The sequence below is a fragment of the Solea senegalensis genome, linkage group LG6 (genome assembly GCF_019176455.1).
Source record: "Solea senegalensis isolate Sse05_10M linkage group LG6, IFAPA_SoseM_1, whole genome shotgun sequence".
NCBI classification, from domain to species: Eukaryota; Metazoa; Chordata; class Actinopteri; order Pleuronectiformes; family Soleidae; genus Solea; species Solea senegalensis.
In genome coordinates, this window is record NC_058026.1 from 9893403 (window position 1) to 9903528 (window position 10126).

The following is a 10126-nucleotide window of genomic DNA, read 5'->3' on the forward strand; positions in this document are numbered from 1 at the left end:
GTATCTCATAATTTTGACTTCGTATCTCATAATTTCGACTTTTTATCTCATAATTATGACTTTGTATCTCCTAAATAAAAAAAACCTAAAATCATGATCATAAATACATAAATCAAAGACACTGACACCAGGACAAGAGTAAGAATAGATAAAATAAATACAATTAATATGATAAAAATAAAAACAAACAAAGGTGCTCAGCTCAGGAATGAAAACCTTCATCTGGAGAGAAGAAGCTCAAATTCATTGCCTGATACAGGTGCAATTCAACGTTTCAAATGGAGTTTGCTAACCGCTCTAACTGTCACACGTACAGGATTGCTGTGTGGAGGCGAGGCTCACCAATCAGTTAACTCGACCGCTTGACAATCTGATGAAATTTTGTGCTTAAGTGACAAGTTTTTCGAACCATGTTATAAGACAAATAGATAATATACATTAAACAAAAGCACAATAAAACACAGTCAGCATGGTTTTGTCAATATGTAAATATTGCAGCTTCCTCTAACAATAATTGCCAACTCATTAAACCGATTTGCCCTCGAAGAAAAATGAGAAGCCTACTGGTTAAGGATAAAGAGTGTCTCAGTACCAGTGCAGAGCGGTGGAAGAAGTAGCAGCATTTTGTTTCAGCTGCAGCCCCCATAATGCCTGCTGCTATTTTATAACTGCACTGCATTGCAGGGCTATTTCCCACAACCAGGGCTGGGGTTGCATAAGAATTTATGGCATCATAGTGGTTTGGTGGATTCCTGACAGGGATCTGGGTGGAGGAGGTTTGGAGGAGGGGATTTGTATGACCAAAAAATAGAGCTGTTTCTAAGTTTGAAAAGACTTGATTGCTAATGTCAAAAAGAATAAAATTAGAAAGACTAACAAAAAGAAGTGTGTTGACAGAAGTGCCTAACACCTAAATCCAGTACAGCCTACTGTTGAGGATGCTCTGCAAAACTGTAAAGTGAAACATGAGACATGGCCTCCCACTTACATCATGACACCATTTCCACAGAACAATGTGGACACAGACAACGAACAGATTAATTTCAATGCACTGGCTATAAATTATATTTATAGATGGCTTGACGACACTGAACCAGCTGCATTCCCAGAGTCTACAAAAATGACACCTTGGCACTCCCACCCTCCATCAGTGCACTGTTCCTATCGAGGGGAGTTCTTTACAAGACCTTCTGTAACTTAGCTTGTTGAACAGGCTGAACAGGTGCCACATCACCAGGTGATGTTGGGACAGTTTGATCCTCCCAACCAATTTTAGAATATTACATTTTCTGCTATTTTCGTGCTATACCACGTTCATTATCGATATCAGATATTCTGAGAGAAGAATAGCAGCTCCACAGTGAGAAGACACCAGGTTCACGACCCAGTTGGAACAAAGGCCTTTCTGCGTGGAGTTTGCATGTTCTCCACTGTCCAGAAACATGCAAATTTGGGGATTAGGTAAATTAGACACTCTAAATTAATAGGTGTGAGTGAGAGTGGAGGGTTGTTTGTCTCTATGTGTTCCTGTGATGACTGGTGAACTGTCCAGGGTGTGCCCCTGTGACTGTCATGAGGAGGATAAAGTGGTAGAATATGAATGAATAAATAGCAGCTCTATATTGACAGCTTTCTTTATACCAGAATTATTCAGTTTACATTAGAGAAAAAACTTATGATCCCTCAAGGGGAATATGACAGAATATACAGAATATGACTGAATAGACTTGCATATCTTCCATTCTTGTAAGCTGGTGTCTGTTTTAGACCAGTTTAGTGTTTGGGATGGGACTAACGCAGGTCAGTTTGCAGTTTTTATAAGTGATTTCATGTTTATTAGGTCATTTTAGCACTCAACACTCAATATATCATCTCCAGTTCTGAGAAGAACAATTGATGATGCAAAATATTCTAATCAAAAGTCAGAAAACATTTCTCAAGTTTCACCTCTCCATTGCCATAAAATGTTTAGTTTAGTTCTCATCAAAAGGACATGGTCATGAATATTCATATAAACACACTCATTCAGAGGGGGAAATAGATCACGTGTGATTTACCTCAGACTTAAATAGTCACTTGGGGGAATTCCCAGCATTCAAATACCTCTCATATCCAGATGTAATTTTTTACATTGTCCACTGAGGGGCAGCAGCATAACCAGAGAGCCAGTTCATCTGCCATCATGATGACTGCAAAGCAAGCCAAGGTCTCCTTCAAGGACATACATCATATCTGCAAAGTCACATGTAAAACAGGGAGAGGCTGTATGGGTGTTTTCAGCCAGAGCAAAGGTGGAAAAAATGCCTGCAGTGTAGACATTCATTGAATAGCTCTAAAACACTCTCTTATAGTCACCAATATGTTAGACTTTAAATATGAGTAAAGATGATACAAAAATGTCCTGGTGAATATGGCTGCTGTGGGTTTTGTCAACATTTTTTGCAGAGTTATGGAAATAAAGTAAGTCGTTTATCAGGACAATAACCTGTTTTTTTTGTTGTTTTTTTAAAGATAGCAAGTGTACTGAACTGGGCAGAGCCATGATAACTCTCTCCCCCAGCCTCACCTTTTTATAGCCATCAAATATGCATCACCCCTCTGAGTGTACTGTATAATGTATTCAAGAATCTCCACTGCACTGGGAAGCTCACCCCATCCGCAGTTTGTGTGCATGTGTGTTTTACCTCTTTAGGACCTTTTCTGGCATAAACACTGACCTTGTCAGGACCAGTCATCCACAAGGAGATCAAAACCTGGTCCTAATGAGACAGAACTGGTTACATTTGGGGTTAAGATTTGAATTGTGGTTAGTTTAAGGTTAGGCATGAACTGGTTATTATTAAAGTTAGGGATAGCCCTTTTGTTTAGGCTGTCCAAATGAATGGAAGTCAGTGCAGGGTCCTAACGAGAATAGATGCGCAAACCTGTGGGTGTGTGTGTGAGAGAGACAGGGAGAGTGTCCATGCATGAAGGACAAGAAATAAATCATAATCAATAAACACTTCGTGGTCTTCTGGAAGAATGGAGTCATTTTACAGAGTTTCAAAGGAGAGTCAGACAGATTGTATGGGTGGCACATTTTGTATTGTGAGATTTCACATAACTCCCAGTAAAAATATAAATATATGTATATAAATATACATACAAGTATCAGCCGAGACATGAGTCATTGGTTGTCAGTATAATTGGCGCTGTTGTTGAGTTTTAGTGTCTTTTTTCTTTACTGTTGTTAAAGTCACATTTCCTGTAAACATTGTTACCTTCTGTGTCCCCTCAATCCAGCATACGTCTGTCATGACCAACAAAGCTGGTAGTGTTTAGTTGTTCTCTTGTGGTTTCCTGTTTTATTTTTGAAATTTCACTCTCCTCTCATTTCAAGTAACTTGCCCCTTCCCTTTGTGGTTTTCCCACCAGTCTTTTACTTCATCTCCCAAGTCACGCAATTGGGTCCAAGTCCTTGTTCAGTTGTGACGCCTTGGATGAGTGAGAGTTCTGTATCGCTCCATCTTTGACCACCGGTCATACCTAAGAAATGTCCAACCACCATTTAAACATAGTCCAAAAATCACCCAAATACACTAATCCATCCATTACAAGTAAGGTACATGTTCCTTGTTGTGAGCAAAAGTTACAATTCACTGAGTAAAAACAAGTAATATTTGCGCGGATGTGATTTTTTTAATGTATTAAAGACAGACAGATTACAGGAATGAGGCAAAACAAACTTTACTCAGTCAACTCTCTCAAGCTAAATGCAAGGTCATAAAAACAAACAGATCACACATGAGGAAGTCATCAGATAAAGAACACGGGCACACTCACTGAAACAGGAAAGACAAACTGGCAGAAACTGAAACATGAACCGAGGCAAAACAGTGAGGTGAGCACCAAGGTGGCAGGAAAACACAGGAAGTGAAGTAATTTGAAACGAGAAAGAGTGTGAGTTAACAAAATAAAACAGGAAATGATCAAAAATAGTGACAAACCATACTAACAGATGTTACACAGGGTAAAAGTCATACTTTGATCTGCCACCAAACCCAGATGCTTCATTATTTTTCCTTTGCTCAGATACATTTACCTTGTAGTGTGTCTATTATGTCTTGAAACATTTAGAATGTATTGTGCAAAATGAATAAACGGTCCAGACAACCTTCTGTAACCAGTTTGTGTAAATCAGTGTGTTGAAGTATATATGACACTGACAACTGAGTCAAATCTGTCAAAATCACCCTGGAACTGTCTGTAGTGCAGTTTGTGTCCTCAGGCAAACATAACACTAAAATTTTGCTTTGTTTCACCTTGTTTGGGACGCTGACGGTATAATATAATCCACAGTATCATTTTGTTACAGTAAGCTAATGTAAGCAGTCACACTGCAAATCTAAAATGGTGACACACCCTCTGTTGGCTTCTCCCTTTCGGTGTTGCCACCTTATCCTGACCACATGAGGGTTAGACTATAGGGGAATACAGCCACAACACTATTTCAAAGCTACACACATTAGGGTTTTATTAAACTATGTCCTAAATCTGCTCAGAGAAACCTAAACCTCTGCTCCTGCTGTCCACTGCAATATCTTTCCTGCTCATATTGGTTTGTGTGGTGGGTGTGAATCCTGGCTCCCCCCGTGCGGTCACGTTCCCCTCTTCACTGCATTGCTCCGTGACAGATCTACTGCACTAGCTTTCTAGGGCACGATGCACTCCACTCTGGATGTTTTCCAAATGTTTTTGTAGGGAGGGGTTAGTCTCCTGCAGTATTCCATTCCCATTACAGACAGGTGCAGGGGAAGGTACAGAGGCAACAGGAGGCTTCACGCTGTTCACACCCTGCAGTTAAAAGCTGGGGACGATACTGCCACCAGGGTATAGTGAATTCACAACTTGAGAGGTCCAGCCCCAGTCATGTTTTTCCATTGACAAACGGCTCAGTGATATTGTCCTTGTACGCATGCTGCACTGTCGCCGAGCTGTGACTGCACATCGTCCTTTCTTTTTTGTCCTACTGCTCAAGGCCAAGTGAAGAAATCCAGCTATGCATACACAGTAACCCTCACATTCTTATACTTGTTTGCATGTCATTCTTTATCTTCTATACTCAAGCCAGCCTCACACTGGAGTGTTTCCAGTCATCACACTGAGCTGCTTCCTTCATCGCTCCTTCACTGTGTTGTTGGACCTCAGGGAGCAAATGATCTCTTGACACCACAATATGGCGAGCTCCAGCTGTCACAATTGAAGGAAAACCTTGCAACTCCAAATAAAGGAAGTCAATAATGTCATCTCATTAATAGGCTGACATTGTGGAGATACATGGAAGTTTAAGAATTTTCACCAAGAGAACTTGTATCAGTGCATGTATACGGTGTGAGTTTGTCAGCTTTTGGTCGCAACACACTGTCAATATAAATGCTAAAAACATTAGTACACAAGAACAGTTAAACATGATTCATTTCAGTGTAAAGGCTACATGAGCTGACAAAAAAAACTAAATTTCTTCATGATGTCATGCAGTAGTCCACAAACATATCCTCCAGGATTGCAACATTCTGGTTAAAAGCAACGACACAAGAAGAAATGACGAAACCAAAAAACAACATACCAGGGATACCAGTTTACTCTTTTCTGATACTTATATAACGGTTAGTATCAATATATATATACACAATATAATTCGGATTCAGTCGTTTTTACATCTTTTAAACAACCAAGCTGATAACCACACACCTGTGCTGACCCATTTACCACCTATAGCCATGACAGTCCATTTAAAAAACATAATGCTCCAATGCTGTAATGAGAGGAAATAAACCAACCGCATTTGTACATTTTTAGTGAAGCATTTTTTTGTGAAATTTAGGGGTTTTAGATCATATTGGATTCTACAATTTCTCTTTTTCCAATATCTGATCCAGTGACCTGTGTTGGACAGATACAGATACTAATATTGAGAATCATATCTGCTCATCCCCAACACACAGGACAGAGATACCTGTGAGTCTTACAGATGAGATTCTGCGAAACTTCATAAATGCCGTACACCCTACGGTTTAATCTATGCCCTTTACAATTCAGTTTCCTACGTATTAATTATTCATTACACTCCTCACCCCTAGGTCATGTACATACAATTTCATTCATTTCATGTCTATATTTTTATATTGTTATTCTGTTCTATTGTTATTCTATGAATATTGTGTCTTGCTGCTGCTGCACTCTAATTTCACAGTTTGGGATTAATAAAGTCTTAAAACTTGGGGGAGTTTGCTCTCAGCTGTTAAATTATAAAAGACTTTCTGTTGGACTTCTGATTGTTGCACCAATAGTTCACAAACAGAGGCTTCATCCCTGGCCCATATACTGTAAGTAATCGAACACCAGCAACTGGCTTCAGCATGGCTTACCCACCAACATCACTATTGTTGTTTTATTAATTGATCTAACATTAATTTTATCCAATTAATTTGAATTCTGTTTTGCATGAGTAACTCCTATAGTTTAACCCTCCACTTGACCTACAGTGCACAAACTGTGTTGTTAGGAAACACATAAATGGTATATGTTACATGTAAATGGTATATGTACCTGATACAGTCGGTCAACAAGTCATTCAGCCTTTCAAGTCAGTCAGTCTGCACACTGCACGAAGCTGCGATGCCTTTACGCATTGCAGCAGTACACACCTCCTTCTGTCTGGGACTTCAGAGGTCTTCGGTTTGATGGACGGACACACACACACACACACACACACACACGCATTCCCTCTGACTCCTTTCCCTCCCTCCCTCTTTTCGCCTCCTCCTTTAGCACTTCCAGTGTCCCTGGGGACCTCAGAGCACAGCAGGCATGACTGACAGCAGACTAATACCCAGAGCTAATGACTCCTCCCCTCTGACTTCACAGAGGAGCCTGACAGAGGCCACAGTGCCCTTCAGATGGAGGAATATGGCCCACGAGTAAGTACAGGAAATTCCGACAATGTCAAGCTTAAACGCCTGAGAACAAAGATGAAGGGCTACGCTGTGAAATGATCAATATTGTAAGCTGCACATTAAAATACAAGCACTGTGCCTCAGTTATTTGAGACACGCACTGTGAAGTCACAGAAGGTCGTCACTGACTGGGACATCCCATTTTGTCATGCTCACAATGCAATGGTTCACAGGGGAGTTTCAGTTTCCGCTGAACAAAGACGCCACTAGTCCTACAATACAATATACTGCAACAGCACAACACACACAATTTGGCTAAAGATGGTGGTGCAGTACATACATACACACATACATATATACATATATATATATATATATATATATATATATATATATATATATATATATATATATATATATATATATATATATACATACACACATATATATGCACATATATACATACATACTGTATATATATATATATATATACACATACATATATATTTAGACACCGTTTACATGTACATATATACACATATATACATACATATATACCCCCATACATGTATACACATATATACACATACATACATACATATATATGTGTATGTACTGTACTGTACAGTGTCACCGTGGCATCACTTTGCAGCCCTTCTGGGCTTACAGCACCGATGTTTACTCTGGTCTTGGATTGCTCTGCATCAGCCTTTTTCATGGTAGGAGCTTTGCCAAAAAACATCTTTCTTGGCAACCAACACCTGTTGTTGGCAACATTTCTTTATCGATTTAATTAATTTGGACCGTTCATTATGATTGGATGGTATTTTTACTGGCCTGTCCGCTCCACAGGTGATTCCATTTTTTTAATTGGTTACAATCGGGGTGTGGGGAGGATTTTAAGCAATATAGTAAAAGAAATTCTCCAGAAAATAATCTCCCAACCCACCTTTAAATATTAAATTCCTGAGTTTCAATCAGGCTTTGGGCTAGGCCCCTTATCTCCAATAAAGGACAATCTTAACACTTTAGCATACCAAGGCATTTTGCTATGCTTCCAACTTTGTGGCAATAGTTTGAGGAAGTTCATTTCCTATTCCAACATAACTGGGCCCCAGTGTGTAAAGCCAGGTAAATCAATAGATTCATTTTAAACAGTATTTTGTAAATGTTATTTTATATAGGGGTTTCAACATTAGCATTAAAAAAATTAAATCATGTTTCAATGTTGGAATTTGAAGAGGCAGTTTTATAATTGAACCACATTTTTGGTCGTGTGCCAGATCCTGTCTCAAAGTAGCTCCATAATCGAATGTGTGAACCCTCATATGAAACAAAGATTTTCCAGTAATAGCAATGCATTGTAAATGTTGTACTGACTGAAAGAAGCTTGACAAGAGCATGAAAACCAGCACTACAGTGTTTTCATGTGACAGCAAACACTATGCTAATTTGCCCTTTTTTTGAATGGCATGCTGTCCCTGTGGAGCTCAGCCATTTATTTTGGAGTAAAATGCAAATACTGTTATCAAAGGGCAGTCAGTGTTTGTGTATTTCATAGGATGCCACACATTCAAAGTGTGTTCTTTCCAGTAGCTCAGGGAAAAAATTTGTAACATTTCTTCCCCTATTTTGGCATCTATTCATGGGGAATCATTACTTGGTAGCCACATGCTGCGGGAAATTAAGAAATTAAATATAGCCACAGAATGCAGCATTCACGTTGTCAGAGTAAACAAAAGAAATTAATTAATGAAAAGAATGAATACAATGGATATGGGTCAAGAGCATAAATGTCCTTAACCTTAAAAAATGGGATTCATTGGAGGAGACAGTGTCCTTCCTCGCACTGCCCTTCCTGCACACACCATGAATCCCCGATGGTGGAAAGAGCCCCTCAGACTATTAAAACAGCAGAGTCTCTCTCTCTCTCTCCATCTATATCTCTATCTTGAGGCCACATCTCTTACAAGAAGGATGGGACGAATACCACTTTTATTGTGTCCAATACCAATATCACAAACTTCAGTATCTACTGATATTAGTCTGATACAGTCTTTTCAGACCATTTATGAACTATGAAACTGTTAACAACACATTTGTGCTGAGTCATTTCAAAGACATCATTCTCCAGCTGTGAAACAAATCTTCAAATAAACAGCCCAAACATGACTCAGCTAAAATGCTTTTGCTGATTTTTATTTACATTTTTACAGTCTGTGCATAGTGAAGCATGCAACATATATGCAATATAGATTTTTGGACTGTATGAGATTTTACATCTTTATCTGTCCGATGTCCGATCCACTGATTTTAACCAGTATTGGACCAAAACCGATACTGACCAATATTGATTCCCATCCCTATAACTAAATAACTTATTACTTCTTTTCAACACTGTCTACTCCTGCACTTTGCTGATGGTCTTTTGTTAAGCCACAGTGCTAAAAATTGTAGTTTTTATTGAATGTTTTCTATTAACATTGAATGTTCCCTTTTACATTGTAACCTTAGTAGGATGATCACTCTAAAGCTGCTTTAGATAAAAATGTCTGCCAAATGAATGACTAAACCTGTTGTCATGTAAAACCAAGAGACTATTAATCATAATCTTATATAAAATGAAACTATATTATATGACAGAAGTGACAGGAGACAGTTAGAGGACATAAACACCCGAAGGCTGTGCAGGGGTGTGTGCACAAGAGTGTCCTGCAGTTCTTTCAAAGCCTTTCTATGCTCCCAACAAGGTGATGGATGCTTGTGCCAGAGTATGTTGACCGGACACAGCCACATAGCCTCCTATGTCTTGATTAATTGATGGGAGATGGGAGCAGTTTGAGCTCCCCTCAGCCCTCTGCGTGCTCTTACTCTCTCGGCCTGACTGCCTCACCATGTGCAACAAGGACTGTAAAAGCTTTTGAAAGGGCAGAAAAGCATTATTTTAGTGCTAGTGTTTGAGGTTCGCATCAGAAACAAGAGCAGGTTAAAGTGATGAATGTCGCATTGTTGATTTGACATTTGACCATTGATTTGACATTGGTCATGTTGCCAATGGGAATAGTATTTGTTTGTGATCCATAGCATCTAAAGTTAATGGCACATTAGGTGTTAGTTGCTGTATGCTTGATTTTGGAAATGTTTTGGCCCCCTAGTGGTCAGTTGTCTTTTAAGATAGCTTAAGACAATAA